The sequence below is a fragment of the Ambystoma mexicanum genome, chromosome 8 (genome assembly GCF_040938575.1).
Source record: "Ambystoma mexicanum isolate Mex_15411 chromosome 8, UKY_AmexF1_1, whole genome shotgun sequence".
Taxonomy (NCBI): Eukaryota; Metazoa; Chordata; class Amphibia; order Caudata; family Ambystomatidae; genus Ambystoma; species Ambystoma mexicanum.
Window position 1 is genome coordinate 83,734,888 of NC_090929.1, and position 15,677 is coordinate 83,750,564.

General features: G+C 45.9%; 1 protein-coding gene across 3 annotated transcripts in view; it reads right to left on the minus strand.

Annotated features, from left to right (window-relative positions):
• The window catches only part of REXO4 (REX4 homolog, 3'-5' exonuclease), a 185,864-nt gene that overhangs the window by 79,351 nt on the left and 90,836 nt on the right, over positions 1 to 15,677 (minus strand). The window lies entirely within an intron of this gene.

Below are 15,677 nucleotides of genomic sequence, written 5' to 3' on the forward strand. Positions count from 1 at the left end.
ATGTAATGTTGGATGCATGAGGGGCCAGAGTGTGCATCAGGCATTCCTGGAGGTTTGGCGGCTTGTTTGCATTGGCATCTCTATACTTTGTACACCAGGTCAAACTCCAGAATATTCATTCTCATCAGTTTCAGATCAATCTTAACTAGAATGAATCTCCTCTCTGCCTACATGGCGCAGTTGGATTTTCCCAGCAGGCAAGTGGCTATATGAGACCAACCTGTCAACAAATGTGGGTCCACTGGTTACTGCTCTCCTTTGCTTCCTCCGACATCTTCAGGACTTTCACAAGCAGCCCTACTATATAAAGGAGCTTGTTCAAACAGCGTTTGCCCGGCCAGCCAATTCCTTTTTTTTAAATTGTTTTAAAAGCATTTTTATTGTTTTTTCCAAATACAAATCGTAAACCAAAAACCCAACCCACCAAACCCCTCTGCCCCCCATTTTTCTCCCTCCCCGCCCGGGTCCTCCCAACCTCCCACCCCCCCTCACCATCCAGGTCAGCCAAAGTTCCCCCAAGAAATCTCACCCCGACTTAATCTCCCCCTCCTAATGTAGGTTCAACAATTTCAAAGTTTGTGGACACCCAGTCCGGACTAAACTTTGCCCATTCCATTTGGATGGAGTATGTGACCCATTCTGCCACAGACCCCTCCAGACTTGTTGTACCCAATCATGTTCGGAAGGAGCCTCCTTAAGACTTCCACCTTTGTGCAATCATCAAATTTGCCTCGAGGAGAAGCAACGTAAAAGCTCTGAAAAGGGGTTCGTTTCATAGGGGTTCGTTTTGTGGGGCTTCGCCAGGGTCCTCTGGTCAACCTCTAATATTCCTCCACAGAAACTCCCAATGCTCCCGAGGGATGGATCTATCAAGTACCTGCTCCCAACCAAACATCGGACCACTGCTGGACCTTTCAGTAACAATATTGCAAAGTGTAGAAATCAGATTCCTGGATCTTGGACTGTGAAACCACAAAGACTTCAAATGGAGTAGAGGGTCTGGTTGCCGCATGTTTTATTGCCGGGGCTGACAGCCAATGCCAAAGCTGTTGGCACCAAAATCTTTCCCTATCCGTAAGGTCGAACTCCTCCCGACATACCTTGAATGTTTTCCACTCTTCCCCCTGACAGAGATCCCTGACCTTGCTACATCCCACCAACATTCATGCTTTAAACACCCTTTCTGCCATCCCAGGTGCAAGGTGTGTGTTACAGAGGTTCAGGGTGAATGGGAAAGAGGTAATCCCTTCTTAATTGACCAATAAGTCCCATTTATCTTCTACTAACCCTGTGATATGACTAAGATGCATATTTTCCGGCCTTTGGTGTTAATGCAACCACAGGACTTTGTTCAACTGGGATCCCACCACTGCACAGCTGGGATCCCACCACTGCCCTGTCCTTCCTTACCCAAATCTTTGTCTTGTCCATTGTGAGCCACTCCCTAATGACCTGAATCTGAGCCGCATCATAGTACTTCCAGATGTTTAGGAGTGCAAAGCCCCCCTAGGAGCCATTAGAACCTTAAGGGCTACTCAGGGTTTCTTCCCATTCCACACAAACTCATATAGTAGCCTATTCAATCACTTCAAGAACACGGGCGGTACCCTAACAGGTAAAGCCTGGCTAAGATAAGATCCTAGATAGGGTCACCATTTTGATCATTGCTATTCTCCCTAACCAAGATATTGAAGTGGGCTCCAACTCAAAAAGTTCTGTTTCACTCTGCTCCAGCAGGGTTCTAAAGTGTTCCCATAGAAGGATTTGAGATTCCCTGTTAACATAACTCCCAGATAAGGTATCCCCTTCGGCTTGCAAATGAAGGGAGAGGCTTCCCAAGCCAGCCTCAATCTCTCCCCATGAATGGAGACATTGAGTGTCGCTGACTTGCTCAGAGATATCGTCAAGCCTGCCACTTCCCGGTAAACCTCCAGGGTGCGTATTGCCGGCGGCAGATAGGACTGGTGAATGTCAGCAACAGATACACTACAAATGCTGAGATCTTGTGCATTTCCCCTCCAAACGCAATTCCCTGTATCGCCTCATCTGCTCGGATATGGGAGATGTGCAGCTCCAAATATATAACAAAGAGTAGCAGCGAGAGCGTGTGTCCCTGCTTGGTTCCCCTGTAGAGCCTAATCTGCTCAGAAAGATTCCCACTGATCAGTAGGCCAACGCATCTATGGGTCTCGGTAGCACACCCCTACCATACTCCGAAAGGCCTCCCCAAAGTCTAGGTGTGCTAATGTTGCAAAAAGGAAAGATCATGCAACCCGATCGAAGGCCCTTTAATACTTTTCTGATCAAATGTGCTACCCTCCTTATGTTATCAACAGTTTGGCGTTGCCGCACAAAACCTGATTGGTTGGGGGCAATATGTTTTGGGAGTAGTGGGTCTAATCTATTGGCTGGGATTTTTGTGTAGATTTTAGCAGCATTTTTTTAAAAACACTTTATTATTTTGCATACAAAGAAATGAAGAAACAATGAATTATAAAAACCAGACATAACACAGAAACACGATTGGATAAACAAATCAAGTGCAAGGGCAAGTACTGTCAAAGATCAAATGTCCGGAGCAGCACCAAGTATTCCTGTTTGCAAGTGCATCTTCCCCCCGCCTCCCCACTTTCCCTAAATCTTCCCCCATTTCCCGGGACAATCCCATGCATTATACATTCTCTTCTCCATCACGAGCGGTCTGCTGCCTCCCATTGTGCTGCAAGTGTTAGTTTCATCAGTCCAACGGCCGTGACACAGTTTCTTAAACATGGTGAGGCCAGTTTCTTCCCACAGCCCCAAAAGCAGTAGTCCTGATCCCCAAGTATCCTCAATCCCGAGACAGAGTGGACCTTATTCAGAGACTTCTGCCAGAAGCTGCGGACCTGTGGGCATTCTCAGAGAATATGAAAAATGTGCCCTCGGCACCCACACACCTGAGACATTCAGCATGATCCGCCCGACCCCATCTGAACAAGGCAGTACGAGAATAATAGACCCTATTTAGCACTTTAAGTTGCATCAGTCTTATACAGGCCGAGATACCAATTCACCCTGGGAACAATAGGGCCTCCACCCAGTCCTCCGGTTCCAACGGGCCGAGATCCTGTTCCCACCATGTCTAAAGGCTCACCAAGTCTTTTGTGGCAAATGCAGTGAGGACCTGGTATAGGGTAGAGATAACCTTCGTACTTATGCGCTCCGGGAAAAGATTTGCCTCTATCAGGGAGCAGGCTGGCACATCACAAAGTGTCTGGAACTGGGCCGATAGGGCATGTGAAATCGTGATCTCTCAGTCTTTGGCAAGCTGAATTTGTCACACAGCGCCAGGAAACGGATACACGCCCCACCCCTACCCCCCACTCACTACATCTCCCAGATGCCATACCTTAAATCTCTCCCAGACCCCGAGTCTACCGATCTTAGCCACTTCTGGGACATAGGTGTTATTCCATAGTGGCTGAACAAGGGTAGCCCTGTCCCCACAACCCACATGGCGATGGGCATCGCTTCATATCTGCTTAGTGTTCTGCATCATCTCTTTCGACAACTGTAAAGAATGTGGGTGGGAGGTAGGGGACTCTGGGTCTGCCTGGTTTGTGAAAGCATCAATGTTAAATAATGTAATTGGGCAGTACAGTCCACACAGTCTTTATTAGGTTTAGGAAGTAGTACCACCTTGGCCTCCTCCATCAAGGCAGCAATTCTTCCTTCTGTTCTGAACGAATTGAAAAGGGCAGTTAATATCGGAACCAACTGCAGTTAAAACATTTTATAAAAGATGGTGGGAAAGCCGTTGGGACCCAGTGGCTTATTTGCAGGAATACTTTTGAAAACCTCGGTCACCACCTCCAGGGGGATTCCCGCTTCCAGACGTTCCCTATCCATCACTGATATCTTTAGTAAGGATAGGCGATTCAGGTAATGTATCTGCAGGGCTTCAGGAAGGGCATCTGATCTATAAGAGGGAGGCGTAAAACGTGCTATTTGACCATTCTAAGCAATCAAATTCCTCTCTGAGTCCTTAACTGCTTCAATAGTCCCGACGGTCACCTGACCCCTTAACATGTTTGCTAATAATGTATTAGACTTAACATAATATTTTTGCCTACAGTATAGAGGGGTTTGTTCAGCCCCTCTAATTTGCAGTATGTCGAGTTGACCCAGAGCGGCCCTGTACCCACTTACGTTTGCTATCGTCAAGTTATTTTCCAACTCGAACATGCGTATTCTAACCTCCTCCTCCAAATCCGCCTCGAGCTGCCCTTTCTGCCTCACTCTGTGTGGCTTCAGGGCAATTAATTCCCCCTTCAGGACTGCTTTAAATACATCCCTTGATGTTGTCTCTGAGGTTAAATAGGGCAGATTATTCTCAATGAAATCCCTCATTTTAGCCTTGATTTCTTCTACAGTGGTCATATTCTTTAGCAAATCAGTGGGGAAGCACCAACTACAAAAGGTTTTATTTGGCCCTTTGCCAGCGCTGCCAGCGCAGACAGATAGTAATGTGGGTGTGATCGGATAACGCTATCACACCCACTTCAATTCCCTCTACCCACCCCACTAGCTGTACCCAGAGCCACAAAGTCAATTCTAGAGTGAGAGCCGTGCACATGGGAATAAAACGTGTACCCATGTTCCACAGGGTGCCACACCCTCCACGTACCAGAGATTCATTTGTTCCATATTACTTTGTAAACCTTTGGATGGGGCCTTACTGCCAAGTATGGTTAACCTATTCCTATCTTTCACAGGGTCCCATGCCATGTTGACATCTCCCAACAATATAACGTCCCCATTGCAAATTCCTCTAATTGAGAAAGGACCTCCCCAAGAAAACCATCTTGGCCCACATTCGGGGCCTTCACATTAGCCACTGTTAGCTTTCTGCCCTCTATTACAGCGTTTACGAAAAGGAAGCACCCTTTTTTGTCTTCCTTACACCTCTGTTTTGCTACCCTTAGGTTATTGCTGAATGCCAACATAACCCCAGACATCTTGTCCATCGCTGTTGCTTGGGAGATTTGAGAGTACCCTCCGAGGAGCACCCTCTCCACTTTCCTAATGTGCTTTTCGATCTGAACTTGCAGCAGAGTACCCATCCTTGTGGTAGGCTCAGGCTCTGTCCATTTGCCCCGTACCATACAGGGCCTTGCTCTGCCATTTCCCACCCTGCTCACCTCTTCCAGCCACCTCCCAGACCCTCCATTGTTCACCCCTCCCAACCCTCCCACTCCCCTGCCTGAATGGGCAGTGTTTCTCTGCACGTGACCGGTAGTTTCTCATCAGTGAACCTCCCAGGGAAGCCTTGCCTGGACAGCCGGCTAAAGGCCAGAGGCAAAGGACAGCTCCCATCCCTGTTTGCCCTGCTCGCTGTGGACGCCATCTACTGCTACAAACAGGTATGGTGGTAGAAATTGGGGAGGTGGTGGGAAGAACAGCCACCGCTGCACTTCCTAAATCTTGCCACTACCCATTACCTTATCACCACCATGCGATTCTTGTCTCGGTTCGACATCTGACTTCGCTCCAGAGCCAACCAATGTATTGCATCTAAATGACATTTTTGAGGGTAGCCAACGCATTGCACCTAAATGGAATTTGAGTGTAGTCACTGTATTGCACTTTAGATGCATTTTTTTAGGATAGCACATGTATTGTACCTATCCACTACATGTACTACTCTAAGACACACTGCACAACACATTAGAATTCAGTTCGGCCGAAAAGGTCGGATCAAAAAGGATGAATGCGCATTTGGTGCGCATTCAGCATGGTAAAAAAGACAGAAGCCCATAATACCAAACAAGGGTGGCAGGTGTTGTCCCCTGCTCTCCTAGTTCGGTATTAAGGGCTGCTGGGGTGTCTTCCATGTACATTGTCCCCTGCTGTGCATTCGAACAACTAAAATCCCAAAAGCGCGAGTTACAAAATGCGAACAAGTGGACTTTGCAATTTTGGAACTCAGGATTTTGGGATTCGGTTTTTCGACTTGGATGCCAATTCAGCTATCCCTACAATTACAATTCGGTCTAGCTGCACACATAATGTCTCTCTCGCATACTCTCCAGACTCCCTCTCTGCACCAGTCTACTTGCCTGCTCAACATGGGTGAATAGTAGGGACTCGGCCACCCATACCCATCTTCGTATTGGCTAAAATGCACACACGCATTCTATAACTCTCCAATTTCCCAAACATGGACTTCTGTCCCTCAATGGTGATCAAACTGCAGCACGTTGGGAGCATATCAATGGTGCAAGGCACTATACAAATGACAATTACATTACATTTCCAGTAGTGCTATAATCTCTGCCTGGTCATATGCTAAACCGTGGAAGGTGACTGTTCCTCTCCCTTGGTCTCTCAAAATGTAGGACAAACATTCTTGCTGAGAGGTTAACTGTGGACCCTTCCCACCCTCACGCCCACCCATCCCCAATACCCTTAATTTTCCCCCCTGAACCAAACATAAACGAACAACCCCTGGGATATGGCCATAGTCCCTACAGGACCCAGGGCCTATGCCCTAGGAAAGTCCACCCTATCCCACCTGCATGGTGAGGGTATCCTAAAACCCTCTGTGGAAACAAGTAACGCCTTAAGAACGTAACAGGCTCCTGTGATCCTCCAGCTAATCTCGCAAACTACTTCATCTGCCCTGCATCCGCTGCCCCAACAAATTATTTCCCCGCCCTGCTGCCCTCACCCTATTCCTTATCCTAGTAACACCGACCTCCCCCATCCCAGCTCCCTGCCCAGACGGTGTAAATTATTTCTGCAACAGCTGTGGCACGCTACCCCTGCCAAGTAGGGGTCTCCTCTGCACAGTCAATCACACTCTTCCTCCTGGGTGAACTCTTCCAGGCTCCAGGGCCTTCTCCAATTTTCCCTTCTTTCATGTGGAGAAAGCCAAGTCCCCCTTCTACTATGGTGATTCGGTCCGGCTTGCCCTCCCAGGAAAAGAGCAAGCCAAAGGGGAAGGTCCATCTGCACTTGATCTGCTTCTGTATCAGGAACCTTACTACTGGTCCCATTTCCCTTCTTTTCTGAAATGTAATCTGGGAGATATCGTGAAACAGCTGGACTTCCTTACGATTAATACGAATTGCCTAGCCTTCAGTATTTCTTACTTTACGGGTTACAAAGCCAGATCCACCACGACGTCCCTTGGTCTTGACCCCGGCCGCGCATGCTTGGTCCACTGTGGTGAATTCTGTCAAATTGGATTGCGTCATTCGAGGCTTCATCCAAGAGATCCCTGAATAATTACTGCACCGTGACCTCCAGGTCTTTGTCAGCTCAGTCCTCGGGAAGGTTTTTAATGCGAATGCAATTGGCGGGATCAGTTCTCTAGACCTTCTCATTGGATTTCTAAGTTACCTTCGCCAAGCATTCCAGGACGTCCTTCCTCATGCCCTCCGCCACTTCCTGTAAGGCCCTTTCTACTGCGTCCATCCAGGCCTCCACCCTCGCCAATTCCCCTTTGATCTCCTTTATCAATTGCTTCAGGTCCCCCGAGTGAGGCCATTTGCTCTTGAAATGTTGCAGCCAGCTTCTCCTGGAAAGAGTTAAAACATTGCGTTAACATTTCTTTGGTGCCTGCTGGCCCTCCTGCAACACTGTTGGCGAGATTGTGTTGGGAGGCTGGGTGGTCCACTGCCTCCCCAAGGGTATTGCTGTCCCCTTTCATGGCCAAACTAACACCTTTGTAGGCTCTGATTTGCCAACTAATGCTGGGCCTTAGGGCGGGCTGGCTGGCTGTCGTGATACACAAAATGCAAATTTGCCAATCAGGGCTTTAGATGACAGCATTAGCCGCTGAAAGCCAATAGTTTATTCAAAGTATGTGCTAAATGCTGACAGTAGTCGGTTGTAGCACCTCCATTACGCAGTAGTGAGCTACAAGGAATATGCAGGCCTAGTAGGGGTGGTAGGTCTCATTATGCATTGTAGATAGACAGGCAGGGAGGAGGCCCCAGTTCTGTAGCTAATAGAGACATTATTGGAGTGTTTGGAGCATTATGGCACCTACATAGCGCTTAGATAGCCAATCTTAAGCGCTATGAACACTAAGCTATGAGTGCATGCCTTTTAGAGCTTGCTCACATGGGGTTAATTCATCTCGGCTTCTCTTAGAATATTCTGCCTTTCTAACTGTAGCCCTGCATGGCTTCGTAAACAAATCCTGTTTCCCTGAGAAGGCCTGGTACGGCCTTGCCCACACGCTGATAAGGACATTCCAGTGCATTCGCAGAGAGGGCTCCAAGGGAGGGGTAGGAGCGAGTAGGGAGCATCTCAGAGAGAGTTGGGTTTTTCCATGAGCAAGCCTATTTTTTGCACAGGGAAAGTTCTGGAACTGTGCGTCATGGACTGACAGCAAGAGATTACAAAAATGCATGCCCACATGGATCAGGTGGGAGATCGATCCGTGGACTTGGTTCGAGCAAGATCGATTGTCCGGAACCTGATGCTCTGTCGGCACCCTGCAGCACGGTCATCTGAGCGGGGCTGGCACCAGCTAGTTTATGAGGGCCAGGGTCTCCCAGCGCTGATTGAAGGGGCGTAAGACTGTGTTTCTCTATGTTTCTCTAAGTTCTATGTTTCTCTATATTTTGTATTTCTCTAAGTTTTGTGTTTTGTAATCTTCTCTAACTTGAATCCCAAGATGCTGCTAAATTTTACTGTTTATGCTTTTTCTAAGAAATGGTAAACATTTTGAAGGTGTCATTTGTCACTAGCATGAGTTCACTGCTCGGCACAATAGAACCTGTATTTTGGGCTGATTTGGGTAATTTTTGCTCTCAAGGGCTGGTCCCATTCAAGACATTTGGTGGCAGCGGTGGGATTTGTGCAGAGCAGTGCCTTGCTGTGAAATGACAAATTGTATGAGAGAACACAGTGCAGAGTGAGGAGCAGGCTGTCGCATTTCCTTGGTGGTCTCACTGCAGCTCTGAGACATCAAATAGACAGCATTTTTGGTATCGGCTTGCTGCGGCCGATAGCTTGTGTCGTTAAGACTTTCCCCTTCAGTAAATCAGTCGTGGCTGACTTACTGCTTGGGAACGGAGCCAGGGAGCACAAGGCGATAAACAAGTGGGAAAATGGCTATGTTTAAAGCTCTCCAATGAATGGTGAAGAAAGATTTATATTCAATTAGGAAAGACTTTTTTCATGCGGTTTCCCCAGTTAAAGTTGTAATTTGGATTGCAAAGTGAGATGGAGTTCTCACTCTATTCTGTCATGAGGGCAGGAAATAGTTGTGAGGATTTGACATGCAAATTGTGAATAGTGATTTAAACATTGAGATCCAGCCCCAATGTTCTAGCGAGTGGGGGGCTGTAATGTAAGGAGGCGAAGGTTCGCTTTATAAATGTATGCTTTTGAAGTGTTGACATTCCTGAAGATAATGTGGGAATGAGCGGAGTTTAGGAGAAAGAGTAACATCTGTGTTGAAAGCATAAAGGGTTTGTTTTTTGGCAACTGTAAATTCCATGTGCTGGTGGTGCATTCTGTTTAAGGAAACACACGAAAATGGCTACATTGCATTTTAGCTGTGCCATGCTTACAATGGGTGAGAGACTCAATTAAAAAAGAAAGTGAGTGAATGTTATTTGGATTTTCGATTTTTGTGTATTGATTTGGAATTGCAGAATCAGTTTGCAATGGTTTGGGGGGGAAAAGACAATTTATATTTTCTAAACTGCCCCTAAATTGCCTCTAGAGTATGTGACTGCTTCCCACGCTATGCCATGGATTTGCTGCTAAAAGACAAAGTACTGTTGCGTTATAAGTGATGTATGTTTTGGAAATAGTGACCTGTTGACTGTGATACATGGTGAAAAAATGTTGTTGACACATTAACAGCCCACAAGCAATACAGAATGTGGGTTGCTCTTGCAGAAAACATGCAGGGAGCTGCACTACACATGACATGTTTTAAATGCACTGAAATAAGTGGTTATATTCTGTCAATGGTACAACAGAATGGAAAATCTGTGTGTGATAAGACAGCACAAAGATTCAGTGGGTTGCGGGTTCTTTTGAAAGATCGCACATTGCAATTTGGCTTCACAAACAGGCTAAAAGACGCTTTGCCGATTTGCAAAATTACATGGAGTTGAATCTGATGACAAGAAAAAGTGCCTCTTTTGAAAATAAGAGTCTTGCTGTGCAGAGCTTGTGCCTTGAAGATAACTTGCAATGTCTTGGGCGAGGTGCGCGAAAAAAAAAACAAGAAAAAAAATAACTGTTGGAGGAAGGCAGGAAAGCAGAATGCCACGCTCCTGTTCAGTAAAATGGTGTTTACAGAAGCTGGCAGATATGGGAGCTTTTCTGACTTGCTGAAGCAGTGCAGAAAACAGTTAATCTGGGTGAACTGTCTGAAACAAGTGCCTTCCATTGAAGCCGCCCCAGCTTAAGAGTTATAGGCAAAGAGATAAGCTGGCTGCGTGCGTATGGCGCTGCCTTGTGCACAGGATAAACAATGACATTCCTGCATTCCATCCCCTGTGAGAGACACCGTCAGTGTGAGCAAAGACTGAGGAGGGGGGTGCAAAGACAGAATGCTGAAACAAAACTAATCTATAATTGCCGTGAGTGAGAAGATGAAAAAGAGCGCAATCTACCTTACACATGCTGATGTACGCATGCTTTCTGACACTGGCATGCAATAACACAGCTGATCAGAAGTAAAGAATTTGCCCAGTATCAACGCTGCAAGGAAAAGAAATGCTGCATGCAGATGGCAGACTGGGCGCATCACGTATCTGAACATTTGGGGAAACTGCATCTGTGAATGGGCTAAGAAAAGACAGCTGCCCATTTCAAGAGACATTGCCGTGCAAGCTGCATCCCAGTACTCCATGTGATGTGAACTGAAGTAAAGCGCTGTGCACTGGAGAAGAAACCTCTAGGCGCCTTGAGAAGTGAAAATACACAGCTGGCAAAAATGCAAGCTACCTTGCCTGGGCTGGAGTAACTGTAAAAGACATTATGGCGTTCCAGATGGAAGCAAAATTGACAAAGGTAGCCGTTTTGCAAGAAACAACATGCAGAACTGAGTATAACATGAACACTGCACACTAGCCATGATCCAGAAGCCTCACGGCTTAGTGCAAGAATGAATGATTTGTTGAAGCAAATAAAGAAACTGACTTAGACTATCGCGCTCAAAGGGGTGGCCCAAGAAATCAGCAGACACCCTTTGGGAAAATGACAAGTGGAAAACCAGAGGCTTGAAAGACACTAGCTGTATGGAGAAAAATAAACAAAGCTGCTTGTGCAACTGCAGGCGGTATTGGACTGAAGGACTTTACCTTTGAAATATGGAGTGATGCCAGCAGGGCAACCTAAATCAAGATCATGAAACAGTGGAAGCAAGTTGGCACCTGGCATTCGCGATCGCTCTGGTGACAAAGAAAAGCATTGATCCATTGAGAAGTGCGACCTGGGTACTTATTATATGGCTTTTGTAAAATCACAGATCAGTCTGAAGTACAATTGACCAACTATGATCGTATTGCACAAATGAGTTTGTGACTAGGAAATTACACCCCGTATGGTTGAGTGTAAATAATCCCCCAGTAACACACAGAAGGGTGACAAATAATTGCAGTAGCAATGATAAAGTGTGTAGTTACCTGATGAGACTTCTGAAGGTGGGGGTGGTGTTAAGGGAAGGGGTGGATAACACTGATATTGTACTTTTGATGACATCCTAACGTGAATAACAATGACATTGTACTTTTGATGAAATCCTAACATTTCTGTTTGTATTTTGCCTAGGCAAAAAACCAAGACAGTTGCGTGCCATGATTGGGGTAGATGTGTGCAATTTGCGGGTGACACTGATCTGTCAAGCAGATGCATACTCAGAGAAAGCGGGTCACTGCGGGGTGATATGTGAACCTTGAACCTGTCCTGCACCGCACTCAATGCTGCTAACGTGCGTGACGTGTGAGGACATTTGTTCTGCAACCTGCGAGAAGTGTCCAACAGAGTAATAACTTTTGCTGAACTGGCATGGTGCAGACTTGACTAGTTATCAAACATTTGATGCTGCACATTCAAATGATTCAGTTGCTGGAAATAACCTGGTTGATATGTTTTGCCTTTCTTGTTTAAAGGACTGTGGACAAAGCAACCGTAATGGGTGGTGGACTGTGACATCATGCACCACAAACAGCTGTGTGACGCAGCACTTGAATGCTAACACATTGAAAAATGGTTTTTAAATGCATTTTTGAGATGAATCTGAAAAAATTAAATGTTTTGCTCTTCCAACTGAATTGCTTTAACCAGAGATGCTCTGCTTTTTAAAAAAAACAAAACAAAAAAAAAACTACTACGTTGCACGTAGGCAGGAAAATGATTTATGAATTGTTGGGGCAGCAGGGTTATGTAAGCAGGAGCGTAATATATTTTGAGATAAAATGAGTGCGCACACCAAAGTTAGCTGTGCGTAGGTTAAGGTTCTTAATTTGAAGTAATGCTGCCAAGTGTGTGAGCTCTAATTTGAGATGGTAACCTTTGAAACACTGGATACTTTTACAGCCAGCCTTAAGGTGGGTAAATGAAACCAAGACTGACTTGATATTTGATTTTATGACACAGTGTGTGATACGGTTTTTGTTAAACCAACAAGTTTCATGTTTCTGTGGGGACGGCTGTCTCCAGCACACTGATGCAAAGAGTCACCTTTTGATTGTAGACATTTAGAATAATTTGTTGGAAAAGCGCTACAAATGAGTATCCACATGGAATTGCAAGCGTACTGGCCTGGCACATTGTCGGGCATCTTTTGTCACTGACTCATATGACTGGTGCTTATGAAATCCTAGTCCCAAATGTTTCAGTGAATGGATCCAATAATTTGTTTGATGTTTTATGTTTTTTCTGACCAAGAACTGCAGCGAGTGTTCTTGCCAAGATTTTATGGACTATAATTTGACTAAATGCATTTCACACAATGGTACGATGAAACAGCCACTGCTGGATGGTAGTATGGTGTTTGTAGCTAAAACTAATATTGTATATGGTAGGCATCCCACTTGGAGAAGGGTATTCTCCAAGTCACACAAGGTAGAAACTGTGAACATGTTAGATTTTCCAGTAGTAAGGCAACATTTAAATTGTAGGCTGGTAATGCACACCTCTATTATTACAGTGATACACTTAGACATAGATTTATCACGAGGCAAGGTTTCCTTAGTACTACCAAGCTGCTACAAATGGAGTCAATTTCTATGGCCCATCACCAAAGTGCGCGTAGCTAGGGAGCTAGATTCATTAATTGCGGGAGCAGCGGGGGGGGTAACAGGAGCTTTAAACGATTTTGATATAGAAACTGTGCACAATAAGCTAGCCACTATGGGTTCTGATGCCAGCTCTGCTATAAAACTTCTGGCCTAGTGGGGCCCATTTATACGCCCAACACTGCTACAAGTATTGGCCACCACTGCAGCTGGCAAAACTTTAGTTGTGAAGACATTTTTTCTGCCATAGGGCAGGTCAACAAGACTGCTAAATACACACAATGCATTTTATGGCAAACATTGTTAAATCAGCAGGTGTTGGCTTTTCGCTCCGAGTGGGGGCGACCATCCTCAACCCACTGGCACACAGAGCTACAGTTACCAGCAAACAGATGGATTAAACCGCTTGCTTTTGATTGCATGAATAACACATGCCATGCTTTGATGCAAATTAGTAGAATTGTTTTTATTTAGATAGCCTGGTGCCCATGGGTTCACCTTGCTCATGAAATTAGATGGTTTCTGGTTGGGTTCCACATACATGGGGGAAGTGTCTAATCACACAGCCCATAGTCACGTTTGAATGCCCTGGGATCAGGGGGAGGGTAGGCCCTTAGAGTGAAAGGCTGCCAGGTTTAGAATTGGTAACCATACATAAATGCAATAGTGCATTGTAGATTAGACTACACCGGATTGCCTTGATATTCTAACTGCATGCTGCTTTTTAACTGACTGAATCAGTTATACGATAATTATTTAGGTATTTTTGTGTAGGCCAGGTTTTGGCTAGAGTAAATATCCATGTTCACTTTGTGTACATTTTTGTTTAGGTAGTGTTTTTACTAACCTTGCATGCCACGCTGACTAACCGCTAGAAGATAGTTTGCTTAAACCTCTTGCAAAGCCCCAAGGTCTTTCACCACCTCATTTATCACTGCACTACATACTATGTTGATGTTGATGGGTATTATCCAGCATTGTCGCCCACACTTTGAATAGGGGTGGAATGTCGTGATACACAAAATGCAAATTTGCCAATCAGGGCTTTAGATGACAGCATTAGCCGCTGAAAGCCAATAGTTTATTCAAAGTATGTGCTAAATGCTGACAGTAGTCTGTTGTAGCACCTCCATTACGCAGTAGTGAGCTAAAGGAATATGCAGGCCCAGTAGGGGTGGTAGGTCACATTATGCAATGTAGGTAGACAGGCAGGGCGGAGGCCCCAGTTCTGTAGCTAATAGAGACATTATCGGAGTGTTTGGAGCATTATGGCACCTATATAGTGTTTAGATAGCCAAACCTAAGCGCTATGAACACTAAGCTATGAGTGCATGCCTTTTAGAGCTTGCTCACATGGGGTTAATTCATCTCGGCTTCTCTTAGAATATTCTGCCTTTCTAACTGTAGCCCTGCATGGCTTCATAAACAAATTTTGTTTCCCTGAGAAGGCCTGGTACGGCCTTGCCCACGCGCTGATAAGGACATTCCAGTGCTTTCGCAGAGAGGGCTCCAAGGGAGGGGTAGGAGCGAGCAGGGAGCATCTCAGAGAGAGTTGGGTTTTTCCATGAGCAAGCCTATTATTTGCACAGGGAAAGTTCTGGAACTGTGCGTCATGGACTGACAGCACGTGATTACAAAAATGCATGCCCACATGGATCAGATGGGAGATCGATCCGTGGACTTGGTTCGAGCAAGATCGAGTGTCCGGAACCTGATGCTCTGTCGGCACCCTGCAGCGCTGTCATCTGAGCGGGGCTGGCACCAGCTAGCTTATGAGAGCCAGGGTCTCCCAGCGCTGATTGAAGGGGCATAAGATTGTGTTTCTCTAAGTTCTATGTTTCTCTATATTTTGTATTTCTCTAAGTTTTGTGTTTTGTAATCTTCTCTAACTTGAACCCCAAGATGCTGCAAAATTTTACTATTTATGCTTTTTCTAATAAATGGTAAACATTTTGAAGGTGTCATTTGTCACTAGCATGAGTTCACTGCTCGGCACAATAGAACCTGTATTTTGGGCTGATTTGGGTAATTTTTGCTCTCAAGGGCTGGTCCTGAGGAAGAGTTTCCCCATTTCAAGACACTGGCCTAGCTCCTTCTCTTTAGGCATCAGGAGGGGTAGCTCCCTCTTCCAAACAATTATAGAGGGGGTATGCAGCTACGCTGCACAATGGCTCATTATTTCAGAATCACTGCCTCTGCGGGGGCCACCTACTGCTTATTCATTAGCCTACACAGGCTTACTCTGGCTTCAGCAGGCCACTCTCCCAGCCACTTTCCTCCTCACCATCCTTCCGGTACTTCTTGATCCTCAGGGGCCCTCTCTCCGATGCTGGGTCCTGAACTTGTTCAGGTCCCATGGGCCTCTGCCACCCATGACTGATGCCAAAGAGAGGCCAGAGACAGTCCGGGCCCGGAGCGACC